Here is a 20,955-nt window from a genome sequence, read left to right as displayed (position 1 = left end):
ACCTCTACGATACCCTATTGAGCTAAATAGCACCTATGGAAAAGTGTTATATAACACGCTTTATTGGACACGAGTGCTAAATATAATCTGTTGTCATATGGAGTGTGGTGTCAATTAGGAAAGCCATCTCTAGCTGAGAGTATTATCCAAGTCAAGGGTATCAACAAGAAAAAAACTACGGTTTTTGGAATCTAGCACACTTCTGTCAATTTTATGACAACGGGGTTGTAGCTCAAAACTTTTTGGTCATGCCTGCTGGAACTATGAAAGGTAATATAAACCTAGGACGCACGTGGATGATAGCAACCAAATGCACTATTGATTGAGAGACTGAGAATGTGACAACGTAGAAACCAACTCTTAGCCCTGCCACTCAAGTAATAGTCCCTGAGATATTACCTCTTGCAGAAATAAAACCCAAAAACCTTGCATTTTTAAGAAGTTGAACCATCTGTACCTATAGCCCAACCCTCTAGAGCTTCAACTTTTGTTGTTGAAACAAAACATGAGACACACAAGACTTAGTGTAACATAACAAAGAAAACATACAAATGGGTCCCTAAATCTTCTTTAGCAACCATTTCTGATGCAAAAAAATAGGAGCCTTGTAAGAGACGCCCCACTCGCTCCAAGAAATGTAAGATAACATTGTGCTGGATTCTTAAACAACTATTGGAAGGCCAAGGCTACTATGAAGGGAATGATCAAATCTGGGTGCCAAAAGGTAAATTGTGTTCTTACCTATCACCTATAGACCCATGTGAATCAAATCCTATAGCGATAAAGCCGATTGAAGATCGTGGGAAGGGAAAGATCACAGAACACTACACACCTCATCGAAAGCTAGTTTGGGTATCTAGCAAGAATGACTTGTTTTGCTTAGCTCAATTATATAGTACATAAAAATGAAGCTTGTAGAAGGCGAAGACGGCTCTAGTAGGCAGAAACTATCTCCTGGAAGTCAGACAGTGGATTGGTCACACAGCAGTAATTACCACGGCAGTCACTACAATAACTTCTAGAGGGTATAAATAGGGCCCATTACTTTGTAATCGGGCGGGCTGCTTGTCTTTTGACTTCTTTCTTCTTAGTTATCTTGGTTTTAGCCTCCTAAGCAGTTCCTGAGCTACAATATCTTCGCCTGTAACTCTACTTTGTAATCATTACTACTGTAGTCAATTGAGATTTAGTCTGTTATACCTTGTACTGGTTTTAGCCTCCTAAGCAGTTCTTGAGCTACAATATCTTCGCCTGTAACTCTACTTTGTAATCATTACTACTGTAGTCAATTGAGCTTTAGTCTGTTATACCTTGTACTGGTTATTCATAAACTATGAATCTAAATCTGAAACTGTAAACACTTTTCCAGCCATCCAGTCTATTTCTCATTTCAGTATACTATTTCAGTTCAATTAACTATTTCAGTCCAGTTTCCACCTTCTATTCCAGTTTCTCTGACTAAATTGATGACTTGCCATTAGCTATAAGTTCTAACACTAGAATCAGCTATCTGAAGAGATCAGCTCCAATTCCATTTTGGCGATCACGATGGTTAGAGTTGTTTGCTCGTTGACCAGAAAACTCTTCTCCCATTTAGAATTTTCAGTTGAAGTGATGGCTCCCAAAACCAATCGTGGTTGTAAACCATCCTACCGCGTTGACCCTATCCCTAAGGAATCAGAAAGAGATTTTGATCCTAAGAATGAACCGATGACTGATACTTAGGCTCAGGAGGAGCACAGTCATGCTGACAAGGCCAAGGATTCTCAGCACTCCAGTCAGTCCAGAAGAATAAGGGCTGAGAGGGAAGAACGCAAGGCCAGGAGTTCTTGGACCACACAGAGGGATGAAGGAGTCAAAGGTAGTAAAGGTCGTCGCCACAGTTCCAGTAGAAAAGCCAGGGAGGAAATAGAAATTGAGACTAATGAAGAAATTGATTGGGATGCCGATACAGACCATTACAAGAAATCTTCAAGAAAGAGTCAAGTTCCTAAGGTTGGAAGAGGCAGAAACGATGTTGATCGACATGATTACACCTCTTTATTGAAATTTATTTTCTAGTACTCAAAGGTGGAAAGAAAGATGATCCAGATGTTCATATCCAAGCCTTTGAACAGTATGCTGAGTTGAAAAATATTGATGAAGATGAATGGGGGGGAATACTTTCCTCAGACACTAAAGGATGTAGCAAGGAAATGGTACTAAAATATTGATGAAGATGACTGGGGGGAATACTTTTCTCACACACTAAAGGATGCAGCAAGGAAATGGTACTACCATTACCCAGCTTGCCAACTCAGATCATACAACAAACTGCTCAAAGCTTTCCGACTGGAATATTCAGACAACAGAGGAGATGAGGATATCCTCTGTGAACTGTATAAGATAAATCAAGGAAAATTATCAGTTAGAAGTTATGTTGAGAAAATCAAGGAGCTCAACTGCAGGAACCACCATCAGAGAAGAGATCGCGAGCATGGTTTTTAAATGGTTTTCGCAATAGAAAGCTTAGGGAACAGGAGGTGCCGCACCAACAAAGAAATCCAATGATTTGGTGCAGCATGCTCTGAAGTTTGAACAACATGCAAAGAAGGAAAAGAGTCACAAGAAGAGGAGGTTCAGTAGTAGAAGTACTTCTACTAAGAATTCTGATTCCAGTAAGACCTCCAGTAGCTCGGAAAGTAGCTCAGATGAAAAGAGAAAAGACAAGGCCAAGAAGGGGTCTTGGTCCAGAAAGATTGATGAGATATCCCGGCAGATTGTTAAAATCAGCCAGACCAAACAACCAGTAGGAAAAATGGAAACCTGGTGTTCAAAGTGTGAATCCAAAGATCATGTTTCCAATGAGTGTCCACAGTGTACTTACTACAAAGCCTATGGCCATTTATGGAACAAATGTGGCACCTACTACTGCGGCTACTGAGGCGAAGGCACCAGAGCCAGTTCTTGTAAGAGCAGTTACACGCAGCAAAGGGGTGGTCATTGAGGAAATTTCAGATAAGCCGGCGAAACCACTCAGTCCTAAAAGTAGCAAATGGGCTCATCAGAGAGAGGTGTGGAAGGCCAAGGGTAAAGAAAAGGTTGTTGATGAATGGCATGAGCAGAGAGAATAATCGACGAAAATCATAGAGGATTTAGCCAAGAAGCTGTCAAAGCAGCCATAGAGTAATGTAAATGGATCCTTAATGGTTTGAGCGTTCAGCTTCCTATAGTCCACACATACTCTAAGCTTTCCATTCTTCTTGGGCACCACCACAATAGGAAATAACCAATCACTACTGGCTACTCTAGTAATGAATCCAGCCTTTAGAAGATTATCAATCTCTTCCTTGACCTTCGAAGCATAATTTGGATTCATTCGGTATCGTTGCAGCCGCACTAGTATGGCATCTGGTTTCAATGGTATTCTATGTTGACATACCTCTAAATCTACTCCGTTGAGGTCAATATGCTCCCATGCGAACACATCTTTGTACTGCTGGAACATATGTCGGGCCTTCTCTTTCATCTCAGGGTTTAGATATTTGTTAACTTTAATCAATCTAGGATTTTCTTCAGAACCTAGATTCCAGTCCTCTATTTCTTGATCATATGGAAGCAACCAGTTAGGCCCACCATCCTTTCTCTTGGTTGACTCCTCACCATAATCCCAAGATTTTCCCCTGAGCTCTGAACTGTTAATCTGATTTTCAGTAGCTTCTTTAGAGTATGCTTGTTTAGAAACCACTGGTGTACTGGAATCAACTAGTTCTTTTGGTCTTTTAGTCAGCTGAATTAAGCGTTCTCTAGAGTTCAGTTTAATGAACTGGTCTGGAAATTGCTTCTTTTGCTTTTCAGCATGATCCTTGTCCAATAAAATTGCGTTGAGATCTATTTCGGTTAATGGAAAAATATTCATTGCCGCCAGCATCCTCTTAATTTTCTTTACCTTATACCTCTGGCAAAACTCTTCTGGTTGCAGCTCCTTTCGCCAGCTCCTAGTGTTGTTTGCTTGAATCTGAATTCTGTTGGCACCTTGTATTGTCAGAGTCTGATTAGCATAGTCATGAACAACCTGTGCCGTTCGCAACCATGGGCACCCTAGTAGCATCCCATATGCGCCTTGCGTATCTAATACTAGGAAGCTATTTTTGAACTTTTCTTTGCCCAATCTTATCTGCATATTCTCTATCATACCAGTTGCCTGGACCACTCGAGGATCCACCATTCGAACTTTGAAAGGTGCTGGTTTCAAGTTTGTGATACCCATCCTTTGTTGAAGATGTGCCCCCAGGATATTTACTCCTGCTCCTCCATCCAGTATGACACCAAATAGTGGCTCCCACTGCTTTCTAACTTTGTAATCGACCTGGATCACCAGTACTTCATCGTCTCTAATAGCAGCCAAGTCAACTGCTTTGGCTTCAGCCTCAGCCTTCCTTCGCTGTCTGATGAACTTCACTGCGTCATGCAAAGTTTTTCTAATGTCATCTAGCTCAACTGTGAGTTTTTGAATTCTGTCACAAATCTTGACATGAATTCCTCCTTCTCATGATCAGAGTTGTTATCAGAAGTTGAAGAATCAAAAGTTTATGCACAGTACCATTCGTTTGTTCTGGTGCCTTCAGCTCCTGTATTGGTCCCTAATTCTTCCATCAGTCCCTGAACTGCATCCAACATGGTCTAGGAATCCCAGATCCTGACTGATCTAGTTGTGCTTTCTTAGAAGACTGGGCTAGTATCTTTTGAATGACCCGAGCATCTAAACTCTCTAGCTCCTCTACAGCTTCTTGGCTAAATCCTCTGTAATTTTCGTCGCCAATACTCTGTGTTCCTGCCATTCATCAACAACCTTTTCTTTACCCTTGGGCTTCCACACCTCTCTTTGTTGATCCCATTTGCTACTTTCACGACTGACTGGTTTCGTCGGCTTATGTGAAATTTCCTCAATGACCACCCCTTTGCTGCGTGTAACTGCTCTTCCACGAATTGGCACTGGTGCCCAGGTGCGGCGGCTCATACCACCTTGTCCAGATAGATAGCATTGATCATCCAGAGTGTGGCCATTCTGTGGGACCCCCCTTTCAGAGCATTCAAGAGATACCTGAAAGGTTCTTTAGTAGTCAGGGTGTAGTGGACCAAGGCAGGGCTAGGCTGTCCAGTGGCCAACTAGACGACTAGTGGCCCGACTCACCATGGGTTTACGAGGCCACCACTAACGGATACTTGTAGTTGTCAGGGGTCACCTTGGCTAGATATTTCCAATTGGATCAGATATGTGTGGTGGACGAACAACGCCCCTAGCTTGTGGATATATACAGAGCATTTGGACAGCATATAGAGAGAGTTCTTGGGAATCTAGCCATAGTTCCAGCTAGACTCCACTGTGTGTCACTTTGGAGCACTTCACCTTGGTTGTCAGTAGTTGGGCATGTGAGTCCTGTAGCTTGTAGCCAGTTTCTTTGTGATTTTTAGTCATGTTGCACCACTGCACACTCCATTGCACTTCAGCCACTACACCCCATTGTACCGTGTTGATAGTCGTGGACTGGGCAAAGTTGGTCACAACCAGACTAGTCTTTGTATGATCTTTTTGTTTATGTACAGGGTGTTGCCTTAGAGGGCTTGTTGTTGTCTTGTCTATTATTGAGTTGTCGTCTCTGTTGTCTATCTTTTCATTTGGTTGTTCTTTCATTTTGTTGTGAGGCCGCATGCACACTGCATCCAGAGCACCCCTACCACTAGAAAGCATAGTGCACCATTTCCATCTACAAGTGCTCTCATTTTTTGCACGCCTAGTGGGATAGCTCTATCAGGTCTTGCAAGCTAGCCCACTCACATGGGAAGTTAGAGTGAGGCAATCCAATAGTGTGGCCACATTCAAGGGTGCCATAGGCATCTGTACTCGCTCCGACCACCTACCCTAACTTTTAGCCTAAAATTTAGTAAACTCAATTTTTGCATCTATACATGTATGTTACTCGCTCTAAGTCAAGTGAGCACGTCTAAGAAGTCCTGTGAAGATTCAGCACTGTCATCACTTATACTCGCCTTCCACCATCGCATCTGCACCGTTGCCTCTACCTTCATCTGAGCCTTGTCTTGAGCCACTAAGGCCACCTTCATCGTCTCCACCATCATCTCCCTCTCCAACTTCTTCTCTAAAACCACCTCCCACCCCTCTCATCAAGCCTGCCATGGTGGAGGAACTGACAAAACTTCTCTCGAGGGTCAGCATCAAGTTTCCTACTTTTAAGGGACTATCTCTTGAGGATGTTGTTGACCATGTAAGGCGGTGGTTCTTGTCATTGTATGGAAGCCGTGGCCTAAAATGGGAATATGTCTATATGGTGCTTTTCCCTTCCACCCTGGAGGGAATGGCTTACAAATGGTATAGTTAGTTTACAGAGGGCCACTTCACTACCTGGAATGCCCTCAAGGCGGCTTTCAGAGCTGCATTTCAACCAGTGGGCAATTATAGGGAGAAGGCCTTGGACCAATTGGAAAGCTTGGAGTTGGGTCCTAGGGAGACTTTTGCAGAGTTGATGAACCGAGCTAGATCCCTGGTAGCTAGGTTACCCCAACAATCATGAGATTTCATGATCACGAAGTGGGTGGAGAAGGCCTTGCCTGCTTTGGCTCAACACAAGGATCTTTTGCAAAAACTTGTGGGCTAAAGCTACCATGGATGATTTTGTTGCGACTGCCACCAAAATTGAAAATGCTAGACTACAATTTACCAACTCACCGGGTAACTCTTTGCCTGTTGTTCTTATGAATGACCCTACTGCTGACACCCTGGTGACTCTCAAAATAAAGTTAGAAACCCTTAAGCTATAGAAAGCACTACATGATGAAAATACGTCATTAGAAACATCGGCTCGATCTTCTCAGCCACCAGATGTGGTGGCACAACTCAAAAGGGAGCTAGAGGCACTGAAAGCACAACAAGAGGCCAGGGCCCAAGTATGCTGCAAAAACTGCAACAACCCTTTCCACCCGCCTCAGGAATGTCCATGATGGTCCACTGTCAGTTCTGTGGTAAAGGTGTTCATGAAGCTAAGAATTGCTACCATCTAAAGGGTGTCCATCATCTGCACCAAAACTTGGCCTCAGCCATGCACGTGAACACTACCCCGATGGGCCCTTTTATTAGCTCACCTAGGGCTACTCACTTTGGCCCTAGTACATCTCCACCATTGCTACCAGCTCCCACTATACCTAGTATGTACCCTTATGGTGGCCCTATGATCCAAAGTTTCTATACTACCCTTAGCCAGACCAAGTCTCCACCCCAACGGCACCGCACCCTCCACACCCTACCTACCCTAGAGTGGCCAGCCACCCAGTGATGTGCTATAGGTGTGGTGGATATGGTCACTACCAAACTAGATGCTCTCTACCAAAAGGAGCTCCACCATGCAGACATTGTCCACATGCTAAAGATCACTATTTGAGAGACATCCCCAAGCAACTTCCATCTTCTTCTCTCAACGTGAACTCAATAAATTATATGCTTACTTGACAAGAGCCCACTATGTACACTTTGCCCTCACCCTCCACTCATGTCCTCACTCCTCAACCTTCACCTTCACCTGCTACTTTGGCTCAAGAAATCTCAGGCACAACTAGAGTACTCACAAGAGCTCAAAGAATGGCCCAAAACCTATCCTTGCCCATAGAAAACCCTTTGCCTACAAAACAATCTAAGGAGTCAATTAAGATGTGACCGATAGTGGAAGAAGAAGAGAGGAGCCATGGTGTACAATTATGCCATCGTCATTGGAGCAAGCATACACAGAAGCCCTACAAGACATGGGGGCCCAAGCCTTGCCACAAGGAAGGCTACACATGTTAACATCATTGCCAGCTGAGGAGATTTTGAAGACCACCTACAAAAGCGTCTCATTGTACAAAATTCTCCAAATAGACCCTACCTTTAGGGGTGACCTTCTCACGGCAATCCAAGCTCTCTACCCCTCATGCCCAAATAGTGGTGGGCACCTACCCACTCTTTCCTCTGAAGAGTCGTACATGAGAGTCACTGACTATAAAATTCATTGCCTCACAATGTCTATTTATGGCAATCAGTTTATTGGTGTCATAGTGGATGGTGGCTCAGGGATTAAGCTCAGGCCAGAGTTCACCATGCGATAGCTTGGATTGGTTCCCACCAAGAGTGCTACTTTTACTTTCACCTTAGCCGACCAGCGCAAAGTCTGCCTGGTCTGAGTGGTGGAACAAGTCCAATGGTAGTAGAAGACTTCACTTTTTGGCTCGACTTTGTGGTAGTCCAACTACCAAAAGTGGATGGGGTTTCCCTCTGCTAGTTGGTAGGCCTTGGCTATGACATACTCATGCACTTCATGAATGGGGCAATGATACAATGTGGATCACTACACCAAGTACATAGCATAGACAGATCCAACTGGAAAGTGGAACTGACCCATCCAATAGTAAGTCTTCCCTCAGCATTGTACAACATGATGAATAGCAGGCAAAAGCTAAAGCGATCGAGGAGAACCCACCAGAGGAAGAGGTCTTACCCAACGTCCCTGGTGAAGACAATGAGCTCCTAGAATGGCTAGAAGTAGAACCCGACCCTCACTAGTTTGTAGTCCTCACCGGGATGGAGGAAGACACAGGTATCAAAGAAGTGGAGTCTCTTGGTCTCGAAGATCCCATCACTCACCACAGGCGGGGTAAGGAGTCTCCCTTACAAGGGAAACAAGAAGAAGATTCAAAGCATGAAACTACACATATGATTCTTCCTTGTCCAAGGGCAAGGCTAGGACCGACCCCACCCCACCACAGAGTCAGCAGACCAGCTCCAAGAAAAGTAGAGATGACTTGCCTCCGAATGAGCTTCTGAAAGGATGGTTATAGGAGCAGGCACAAGACTTTCCCATTGATCAAACTCCTGTTGTCCAAAGCTGGCTAGGATGTAGCTGAAGAGTGAAACCCAGATAACTATCAAGATCCAGTCAAAGAAATCAACTTAGGTACTATAGAAGAGCCCAACCCGGTGTTGCTGGCTGCATGGCTATGGGATCATCCACAATTCCGAAGCTATCATGGATGCCGTAACGAAACTCCGGGTTATAAGCTTGGATTTGAATTTGAATGTCAAAAAGTGGATTTTTGGGCTGATTTAAGCTTTAGGTCACAATTTGGGTAGATTGTCTATCATGGGTAGCAATTGATGTCCAAATGGGTTGAAACTTGGTGTATGGGCTCAATGCATCATGGTATTGGCTCCTATGATTTCATTTCTTGCACAGAAGGCTAAATTCCAGCCTAAGACATCCTACACGTAGGATGTCTATTTCATCAGAATTGCATGAAACTTGTTCTGTGGGTTGTCCTTGGCCTATGGAACATGGCCATGTTCTTGGATTTGCATTTGGATAAGATTTGATGCTTGTAGGGCTCTGTGAGGTGTTTTTGGGCTTAAAAAGTGTTTCTTGAAGGTGTTGGGGGTCATAAGTGATTAGAATGGCTTCAAACTTGCCATATGGGCTCTTGCTGATGAGGTTATCAAATCTGGAATGAAAAAAAATTTCTTCCATGCCAAAAAGGTCCATTAGACATCCTACGTGTAGGATGTCTTATTCCTCATTTTTACTCCCTTACCACACAGAAAGTTAGCTGATGTGTATGTGAATGTGTTGTGCAGGTTTCATGAGATTTGGACAAGATTTGGTAGGTCAATGGCCCATTAGTGCCTTTATGCCCTAACTTTGCGTTTTTCCATGCATATGAGGTCAAATCTGATCCAAATGTGATGAAACTTGGTGTAGGGATTGTAACTGTCATTCAGAACATGTGCATGACAAGAATTGTTGGGTTTTGTGCCAAAAAATGCCCTTGAGACATCCTACGCGTAGGATGTCTCCTGATGATTTTTCCAGTGTTAGTGCTCCCAGTGCTTGCCCTTTGCCCCCTTAGGTCCCTTTTTAGCCTAATTTCAATAAAAAAGTCAAATGGATAGAGTATAACTCCCTGTGTGGACTTCAGAGCCTCCGAGCCGTTTTCTGACTTTTGGAGTGCTTTTTGGCGATGAAATTCCTCGATGTTGGTCTCCATAGCTTCCCAATCCCTTGGGGATCCTTACCGTATGGTTTTTGTTGACTTTGGCTTCACCAGAGCTCCATTTGGCAATTTGTCACTCTAGAAGCACCCGTGGTGGCGTTTACATACCTTTGATGATTTGTGGTGGTCTACCACCATAGGACTTGGTTGTTGATGGTCTAGGAAAGCCGCTCGTGAAGTTTGGTGGCAAACGGACTTGCGGTTGGCCACAAGTGCATTTTGACGCTTTGTGTGTTTGATACCGTTTCTGAGGTTTAGTGCCGCTTCGGGTCACTTTTTGGTCATGCGGGTCATATAGACTTGTCGAGATGCTCCTACCCATAAATTTTGGTAGCATTTGGTCGCCATTTCGCTGATTTCCCATTTGGTGGCCTCTTGTGGGTTTCTGGGAATTAGGGTTTTTTTCGATGGTTTCCCACTGTCTTTGGCTATCCAGGACTGGTCTCCTAGGCTAATGTAAGCTGCCGATGAAGTCTTGTTGCTTTCGGGTTAGCCGTTAGGCCGCCGTTTCTACTTGCAGGTCTCTACCGCTCGCTTTGTATGTGACCTCTACGCTAGTTTTCGCGACAGAATGACAAACATGCGCGAAAAGCTCAAGGTGGTGAGCCTACCTCTCATGTCTGCAAAGAAAGAGTGAATTTTTCCTACCAGAGATGCACTTTTTGGTACACATCATCTCAGCAGGAGTGCAGATGGACCCGGCCAAGATTGAGACTATATGTGATTGGCCCGATTTGAAATGTCCATGAAGTTCGAATCTTCTTGGGCTTATGTTATTACTACCGGTGGTTCATTACAAAGTTTTCAAAGGTTGCTTCCCCGTTGCATATTTTGACACAGGAAATAGTCCCTTTCTCATGGGAACCCACAGAAGTGATTGCCTTTCAGACATTGAAAGAGAAACTGACACAACCATTTTTTACTTTGCCAGATTTGCAAAAGTCATTCAAAGTATATTGTGATGCTTGTGGTCGTAGTCTGGGTGCAGTCTTAATGCAAGAAGTCCATGTCATTGTGTATGAGAGCCGATTGTTTTCAAGGCCGGAATTGACAACACAGATATATGAAAAAGAGCTTTTGGCAGTTATCCATGCTCTTACTCAGTGGCGACATTACCTACTTGGAGCCGATTTTACGGTCTTCACATATCATCATAGTTTACACTACTTCTTGTCACAGAAGTAGTTATCAAAAAAGCAGATGTGGTGGGCAAACATCTTGTCACAGTTTCACTTCCAGATTGTCCATGTGCATGGACAGAAGAACTTGGTGGCAGAAGCCTTGTCCCGAAAGCCGTTGGTCTTGGCTATTTTCATGATACATCATAGAATCTTTGAGTATATGGTCGATCAGTACGCCACAGATCCAAATTTTTCAGATGTATTTAGTCAAATACAGAATGGGGATGTAGTAGCAAGATATTCCATTCGGGATGGCTACTTGATGAAGAAAACGATGTTGTGCGTTACACAGCCGTTGAGGGAAAAGGTTCTAACCGAATGCCAATGTGCACCATTTACGGGTCACCATGGCATTGATACCACCTTGAAGGTGTGGAGTGATACTTCGTTTGGCCGAGACTGAAGAAGGACGTGGACAATTTTGTATGCGGTTGCTTGGTATGCCAGAAGGTCACGTTTGACAGGCATAAAGCACAGGGATTGTTACAACCTTTACCCATTCCCACTTGCCCCTGGGAAAGTATTGCTATGGATTTAATTTTTGATCTCCCGAAGACACAAAGTGGGCACAATGGTATCTAGACTGTTATTGACAGATTTAGCAAGCAAGATCATTTCATTCTAGTGAAGAAAACAGTCAAGTCGGATCACTTAGCGAGACTGTTCATTGCCCAGATATTCAGATTACATGGCATGCTTGAGACAATAGTCTCTGACAGATATCCCCAATTCACAAATTTGTTTTGGAAGGCTATTTGGGAGAACATTGGCACGCGGTTGCAGTTCTCATCATCTTTCCACCCGCAGACATATGGGCAATCTGAGATTGCAAATTCAGTCGTACTGGATTTATTGAAGTCTTACATTTCTGATCAAAAGACTCAATGGGAAAAGTATTTGCCCTTGGTGGAATTTGCCTACAATAACACGATTCATTCTTCGACGGGGAAGGCACCATTTGAGATTATTGAAGGTGCTCTGAAGGTTCCACCCTTCTTAAGCAGGAAAGATAAGATTTTTGAAGCCGACCAGTACACAAGGGACTTGGACACTACTTTTGCCAAGGTCTCGGAGGCTTTAGAGAAATCTCAAGAAAGACACAAAAAGGCAGCAGATCGACATCATCATGATTTGAAATTAAAGGAGAACGATTGGGTGCTCTTACATTTTGAGAAGGCAAGCCTAAGAAACAAAATGGGAAAGAAGCGGATTTTTCCAAAGCTTAGCATGAGATACTATGGACCTTTCTGGATAACCAAAAAGATAAATGATGTCTCCTTTAGATTGAAGCTACCCGATAGTTGAAGAATTCACAATGCTTTTTATGTGAGTCTCTTGAAGCCTTTTAAATTCAATGTGCCTGATGATGGGGAGCCAGATGAGCAACCTGAAGTGGAGGAAAGTGAGGAGATACTCGTTCAAGAACAGATATTGGCACATAAATATAGAAAGATAAAAGGTAAAGCGATAAGGCGGTTCTAGGTTAAATTCAAGAACTATCCCGCATTGGATGCAAAGTGGATGGAGGAGGAGGACCTGGCGGATACTCCTCAGATTGTGAACCTTTACCTTGAAGCATTCAGTTTAGCATAGTCTACTTTGATAGAACCCCGATTTTAGCATGGGCGGAATTTGGTGGTGCAGCAGGCTTGCACAAGAGGGGAGTCACTCCACTCCTTTTCCAACAGATTGCCCCGATTTTTTATAATAGAGTCACTGATGTCCCTATTGGGTTTCAAGGATACTGTGAGTTGACAGTATTCTATTGTAATGACTTTATGAACTGGAATTCCAATAGTATGATACTGATTTGTACTTGACTTGTTTAAGTGCAGAAACTGATAGACAAAATGACTGCAACATTTCGGTGTGATAATCTCTATAGACATGATTGCAATAAGGATTAGATAATCGGGCATATGAGAGGTCCTGATTGGATCTAGATGCGATTGCTAAATACGTTGCCGATTAATCATTGTCTGCGGTTGGAATGATTTTTTAATGTTATTTTTCATGTGATGTCCTATGATGTCAAGTGATGTCCTGTGATGTCAAGTGATGTCCTATGATGTGATTGTTGATTGGTACATGTGCTAGATGTGTTGTTCCTAGTGCGTCAGTACCAATCAGTGTCTGCTAAGAAATTTTATGGCTTCTGTCTGTTTTGCAAGCGTAATCAAGGGTGGTTACAATGCTTTCAAGAGGGGGTATGTCAACAAACCAGTGATGTGGCATGCCCGGATACACCCACAGTGGCCCCCGAACAGTGACACGTGGCATACTGTAAGGAACCCCCGCCATATGCGTTGTTGGTACAGATTTTTGGAAATTGCGGCAGGATTTGTGGTGCAAAAAAAGCTGAGCTGATGGCGTGGCACAGCGTACAAAATCCCAGATTTATGTTGGCTGATTTTTGGGGCAGCTTTTGGACTTAGTTGCTTTATTTTAGAGAAGCTTTTGACTATTGCTTTTGGGGCTCTGCTTTTGGGCATCCCTTGTAACCTATAAATTAGTGGGCAAGGCCCTCACTTCTTAGAGCATCTGGACGCAAAGTTTGAGAGTGAGAACCATCCCACTCTCTTGTACTTTGAACACAAATTAATACAAAAAGAAATACCGAAAGGGGCACCAGTCTTTGGGGCCAATATCTCTAGGCATCGAACTACGCCGGGCCGTGTCAACTCAAGTGTGAATTTTGAACAGTTTTGAAGTGAATCTATGTTGTGCCATGGTAGAACAGTGCGCCTTCATATCCCAAAGGATGACGCTTTTCAGGGACTACCAAAAGAAGAAGATGAAGCTCATACAACATCCACAGAAGAGGAGTCAAGTGCAGAAGAGGAGTCCGACGTGGAGATGGATGATGACTCTCTCACATCTCAGGCTTCAGCCTCCATCACCAACGCTGAGCTTTCGACTAACCGTGCCACCCAGCCGGACCCGTTGCTTATCTTCGACACCACTCTCCCTTCCCACTCCCTCAACACCATTTTTAGTGCGGCTGATCTTTCCACCCTCGGCATCTTTACGTTAGCGGCGGCTACTCTTGGAGGTACACATTTCCAACTTAAAAATGCACCAAATTTTTCACCACTTTGTCTAGCCACACTATCACTTTAGAAATGATTCGGGATACCATCAGGAAGGTCACTGCATCTGCACCATTCCCCAATCCTATTCGCGCAACTTTGCAGAGAAAAAAAAAAGTCTTCAACATCCTCTCTTACTATTTTTTGTTTAGAGCACAATTAGAGCCCAATAGCAACCCCAAACCTCAACGAGCACACAGGATTTGTGATGCATTTTGTTGCCTAGTCACAAGCACTACTTTTCCCTTTCACAAACTCATTTTAAATCACCTGCACGATCGAGAAAAGCGCTATAGGCATTAAATAAATAATCATTGGTGCTTTTGTTGCTACTCCACTCCCTTACTTCTCTGGTACATAGAAAAGCTTGAGTCTGCATCTAGGTCTACACGCATTGCACATGCATTTCCCCTTTCGGCTACAACCTTGCTAGCAACTTCCGCACCTTCATCATCAACATCAGCCATTCCTGTTGTCCTTGACAAAGGCAAATGGAAAGCCGCTTCTCCTCCACATAGCACAACGACTATGCGCCTCAAGGCAAAGGTTCTTCAAGATTCACCATCTTCTCTTGGAGTCCTTCCCTTCTCGGAGTCACAGCACATCGCCTCACTTTCACGTGCACAAGCCACCACTCACACTGCCCAGCCATCTTTCACCGCACCGGCACCTTCATCACCCACTCACATAAACCTTTGTCACAAAACCTCACCTCTTTTGCACCACTTTTCAGTGCTCCGTCAAACACCTCTGCACATGACATTTCATGCTATTTTTCTCACATTCCACGATCACTGGCCCCCATCTTCACCACTACAGATCGTCATCCTACACTACCTATAGAGCTGGCTCATGATGCACCACTCCAGACACCTTCCACTACTACACCATTCACAATTGCATTCTCCATCTCAACCTCTCAGTCACCTGGCCTACCAGTCCGCCTTGATCGAAATTGGGTGCTCTAGGACTCTCATAGCATCACCATGCATGTTCATGAGCACACTGGTATGCTCTTGTCCCTCCATTCCCAGATACACCAAATCTACACTACTCAGACTTTAGAGCTTGAGAGATTGGGGATAGAAAACCTCGACCTTTGTCGGGTTCTCAATTGCCAGACAGCTACCATTACCACACAAGACACTCACATTGCTTCTCTACAAGAGGATATACATCGACTAGCGGAGCACTATAGCAATATGTTTCGTCAAGTGACACATTGGAGCGCGCACTGACCACCTTCATGATGTTAGCCTTGACGACATCATTGGAGCCAACAGTTTCTTTGTCTCTAGCAGTCACCTCATGTATGCCTTCTTTTACCATACAGCCACCTTGACCATCTTACTCGCCCCCAGCTTCCCCACCTGCACCATGGTACTGCAACACCACCACACTTTCCACCCCCATCACACACCTACTCCCCACTTTTGGCACCACTTTCACACCACTTGCATTTTCTCCCACAACATTCACTTCTTCTACCACTATTTCCCATGCACACTCATCCTCTTTATCACCTACACCATCTTATATACACACTCCCATGATACCACCGATCGCTTCAGACAGCTTGCAGGAGCTTCACCAAATCATCTCGCTTACTTCTATCGGCTCCTCCTTATTGGCGACACCAGCAGCAGCACATGGTAGCCTAGTAGAGTCTACGATAGGCAGTTTCACTTACCCTTTGTCATCGACTCTAGTACCTTCGCTTCCACAGCTCGCTTCTTCACTCATCTCTACACTAGCACCCATACTACCTACAGCTCCAGTACCTCCATCTCTACCACCCACTCCGCCTACACATAATGTGGCCTCCACAGGTCCTCCTTTATAGTTCCACCCTTTCCAGGCCCACTATCCACATTACCCATTTCCTTACATGGACCTCTCCACACCTCAGGTCTACCCTCCCCATGGCTCTCCCACTCCATCCTCCATACCTTCCTATTACCCACCACTGCCAGACTACCCTCTGTAGTACCCACCATACCCTCTGCACTTCCCTCCTCCACCCTACTCTCTTCTGCAATACCCCATGTCACCACTAGCCTCTTCCTCCTAATCATCAAAGCAACAGCATCCTTAGTGCATCCCACCTTTTTTATGCCATTGTACTTACCCGGTTGGAGTTTCTTTCACGAGAGTTTCTTTCATTGTTTGGTTCAATTTTCAGTTTTCAGTACACTTTCACTCCTTGGTGCACCACTCTCGGGACAATGAGTGGAATAGTGGCGAGCATCTATAGCATGGCTACAAGGCTACACAGATCTCACCTTGCATGGCCACCTTGGTGGACGTTCTCCAGAGGACATCATCTTTAAGTTGGACCATCCTTGTTCTGGGCGCCCGGGCACTCTTGGATCGCCCACCGCTGACTGGTGCCCAATGTGGACACATCGGGTGGGGCTCACTCAAACCACCTTGTCCAAAGAGGTAATATTGATCATCTAGAGTGTGGCCAGTCTGTGCCCCCCCCCCCCCCCCCCATCAGACAGCACTTCTTTAGTAGATGGGGCGATTATGGACCAGGATCGGCGGGCTAGGTCGTCAAGTGGCCAGCTAGGCGACTGGTGCTTTACGAGGCCACCACTAGCGGATAATTTTAGTTTCCAGGGGTCAGCTTGGCTAGATATTTCCAATTGGATCAGATATGTGTGGTGGTCGGACGATGCCCCTAACTTGTGGATATATATAGAGCATGTAGGTAGCATATAGAGAGAGTTCTTAAGAGTCTATCCATAGTTCCAGTTAGAGTCCACTTGTGTCACGTTGGAACACTTGCCTGGAGCACTTCACCTTGGCTTTCAGCAGTTCGACATGTGAGTCATGTGTTCCTCTACATCCCCATTGTACCTTGTTGATAGTCGTGGATTGGACAAAGTTGGCCACAGACAAACTAGTCTTTGTATGATCTTTTTGGTTATGTATTGGGTGCTGCCTTGTAGGGCTTGTGAGTGTCTTGTCTATTATTGAGTCATTGTCTCTGTTGTCTATCTTTTCATTTGGTTGTTCTTTCATTTTGTTGAGTTGGGCTAGCTTGTGAGTCCACATGCACACTGCATCCAGAGCACCCCACCGCCACTAGAGAGCATAGTGCACCATTTCCATCTATAGAGGTGGGAGGTAACTCTCTCTCTCTCTCTCTATCTCTCAAGCACATGTGGAGGTGGAGATTAACGCCGATCCCCACATGTGATAGAGAGAGAGAGAGAGAGAGACACACACACACACAAATAAATAAATATATCCCCCTCAAGCACATGTGGAGGTGGCACCTAGCTCCCACCTCCACATGTGCTTGAGAGAAATATGTGTGTGTGTGTGTGTGTGTGTGTGTGTGTTCCTCAGGCACACGTGGAGGTGGGCGCTTAGCTCCCACCTTCACATCTCTCTCTCTCTCTCTCTCTCTCTCTCTCTCTCTCTCTCTCTCTCTCTCCTTCAAGCACATGTGAAGGTGGGAGCTAAACGCTCATCTTCACATGTGCTTAAGGGGGATATGTGTGTGTGTGTGTGTGTGTGTGTGTGTGTGTGTGTGTGTGTGTGTGTGTCCCTCTCTCTCTCCCTCTCGCTCCCTCAAGCACATGTGGAGGTGGGAGCTAAGCTCCAATTTTTACGTGTGCTTGAGGGAGACTCTCTCTCTCTCTCTCTCTCTCCCTCTCTCTCTCTCTCTCTCTCTCTCTCTCTCTCTCTCTCTCTCTCTCTCTCTCTCTCTCTCTCAGGTCGGAGCTAAGGGCCCACTTCCACATGTGCTTCAGGGGGAGAGTGGTAGAGAGACACATACAATTAGCCCTTGGATATGTGTGTGTGTGTGTAGGTGTTTAATCATAAATAATAAGACATAGTTGAACTTTTACATTCAAAAGACAGCTGGCTTTAGAAAAACGAAAAGATAAGTACAAAAACAACTCAGTCTTAGAATTATTTTTGTACAATGGTTGTAAGAATCAGGTCCCATTCCAGTAAGCAGATAGTAGATGAACTTCCCGAATAGTAAGTGAGTGTGTAATCCAGAGGACAGCTTGCCAAAGTCAAAAAAACCTTCCAAGATAAGATAGAGTCCTTACCTGCATCCATCCAAACAAGACAACAATTCAGTTAGCCTTGGATGTGTTTTACATGTATCAATGGACTATACCATTTGTTATCCATGTCCATCTTACAAACTTTTTTTAACTTTACAAGCTTAATCCATAGTTTTTTTTTTAAAGTATTTTCTCTCATTTTCTTAAAAAAGAATCCCAAAGTTTCTAGTAAAAGAGTATCATTTTGATTAGAAGGCCATCACCCCTTCTAATCCAAGTGTCTGAATCCGCCCCTTTTTTTATTTTTTCAACAGTTTTATCAGTGATGAAAGCTCCACCAAAATAAGTTTACAAAAAGTTTCATTTACGGTCTTTATAAAGTATCAAGCTCGTTTAAACTTGCTTTTAGGTTAGATACCCATCATTGTGAATGGACTCCAAATCATCCCTCAATTTGTACATTATTTACCATATACTTCTCTTAGGCAATCCAAGTAGCAAGGAGTGCATCTAAAAGCCAGGCCTTACTCCGAACTATGAAGTTTTTTAAGGGAAAAGATATACCATGTTTAAAGTGCTAGTACCATAACAATATCCAAAGCTATAACAGGAGCAACATCTGCCCGAGTGAATGCAAAAACAATAATGTATATCCTAACCTTACTAAAGTAAAGACCAAGAACTGTTATAGTGTGCAACCGAGTACAAGACCCTAATGTTAAAAACAATGCGCAGTAGGACACAAAAACTTAACCACCCAATTTGTTTTTAGGCCCAAAATTCCCAAGTATCATAAAGCATAAAGTAACCTAATTATCAACTTGAGATATGTACCAATTCCAGAACATCCTTTGCCAATTTTGTCAGGCTCCGATAACACTATCTTACTTAATTACCATGAAGCCATAAAGTGTTTCTTAAAACCAACTCTGGATAACTTCAAAAAAACTTTTTAGCTTTTGTCAAGCCTTCTTAACAATCACATATTCATTTTTTACTATCAACTTGTCAGAGTTTTTATCATTAAAAACCCCACTAAAAGAGCCCAAGTTAAGAGGATTAGTAATAAGGAGAAAAAACCCATATATGTTACCAGTCTTGTCAACTTCATGCTATAAAACTTACTATGGAGCATCCTTTGTAACTGTAGCCCAAGGAGCAAAAACCCATATATGTTACCAGTATTGTCAACTTTATGCGGTATAACTTACTACACCCTTTACACAACGTAGTAGTATGCAAAAATTTCCATGTATCTGATGCAAAGTCTCAACAACCCTAACTTCATGCCCAAAAAAACTACAATATCAAGTAGAAAATCCCCCATTTTTCATTGTCCGAGTACTACCACATTGAAGCACCACTATACTATTTGTGCATTGGTTACCATATCATCTAAGATGAGTTACAGGTGTTGTTCAAGCTAAAAACACACCAACCTTTTGCTCAAAATAAACCAAACCCCTTCGCACTACCCAGTAGAATGTAGAACTTACCATGTACCTAATACAAAGTCTTTACTAGCCTCGACTCTAGGCCAAAAAAATGACAGTTTCAAGTATAAGGTCCCCCATTTTTTACTCCCCGAGTACTGCAACATTAAAGCACCAATATAGTGGTATTGCATTGATTACCATATCATCTAAAAAGAGTTACTAGTGTTTGATTAAGCAGAAAAAACCAACTTTTTGCGCAAAAGGAACCAAGCCCTTTCTCGCTGCACAATAATATTGCAAAAATTTCAATAAATATGATAAAGTGACAAATAGCCTCGATACTGAGAGTATCATATAAGATACCCCATTTCCTTATCCAAAAATTTCCATATCAAGCTAGATTTATATGGTTTAAATAAATACCCTTAACAAAAAAATGATTTACATGCGCTTATACAAAGATAGAAACTAATTCCCCTTCCATGGTCAAGAACCCAAACAATACACAGTATGATCATCACGTATTTCAGGCCATCTTTTAATTACCTAGAAAGGTGATTGCAGAAAAAGTCAAAAAAATGAAGTGCCGTTTAGTTGGTAACTGCCTGTTTTAGCAAAAAAAAACATTCATGTATCTCATCAAGGTATCAAGGCGAGTACCAACCTGAGATGGTAGCTCAACAATGTCCATATCTGCTCAATAAAAAAACACCCTCACACCTCTTCTTGAAAAACACAGACAAAGGAGAATAAACCCATAGACTAAGTGAGGGGCCAAAGCACCCTCACCTTATATAGAACCTTCGGGCAAGTTTAAGTTGAAGAAACCCACGATCATGTACTCATTAGCTATTGCTTCCCAAGCCACCTATGTGGCCACTCCTACTTATATTTGGGGAGTTGAGAGGGAGAGAGGGACCCAGTGTAGGGGGTATCATATGCATTGCAGTGTAGTTAAGTGAGACAGATAGAGCCAGCGGGCGTGAGGTTTAAGGCAATGAAAGTCATTATCTCAAAATAGCCCCCAAGGGGTGTTAGGGAGGAAGAAGGTTAACCCCCCATTTTTCAAAAAAGTATTACCATAAGGAAACGAATACCTGCTTTTTTTTGTTTCTATATAATCAAACTATTGTATAGATAAATGTGT

The 20,955-nt window shown here is 43.5% G+C and overlaps 1 pseudogene; it reads left to right on the top strand.

Moving 5' to 3' along the window:
* Positions 1-13,970: 13,970 nt before the first annotated feature.
* Positions 13,971-15,309, top strand: LOC147428349 (uncharacterized; annotated as a pseudogene).
* Positions 15,310-20,955: the final 5,646 nt, after the last annotated feature.

Source organism: Adiantum capillus-veneris, chromosome 23, assembly GCF_014529385.1.
Source record: "Adiantum capillus-veneris isolate H3 chromosome 23, ASM1452938v2, whole genome shotgun sequence".
NCBI classification, from domain to species: Eukaryota; Viridiplantae; Streptophyta; class Polypodiopsida; order Polypodiales; family Pteridaceae; genus Adiantum; species Adiantum capillus-veneris.
This window is presented reverse-complemented; position numbering and strand designations above follow the sequence as displayed.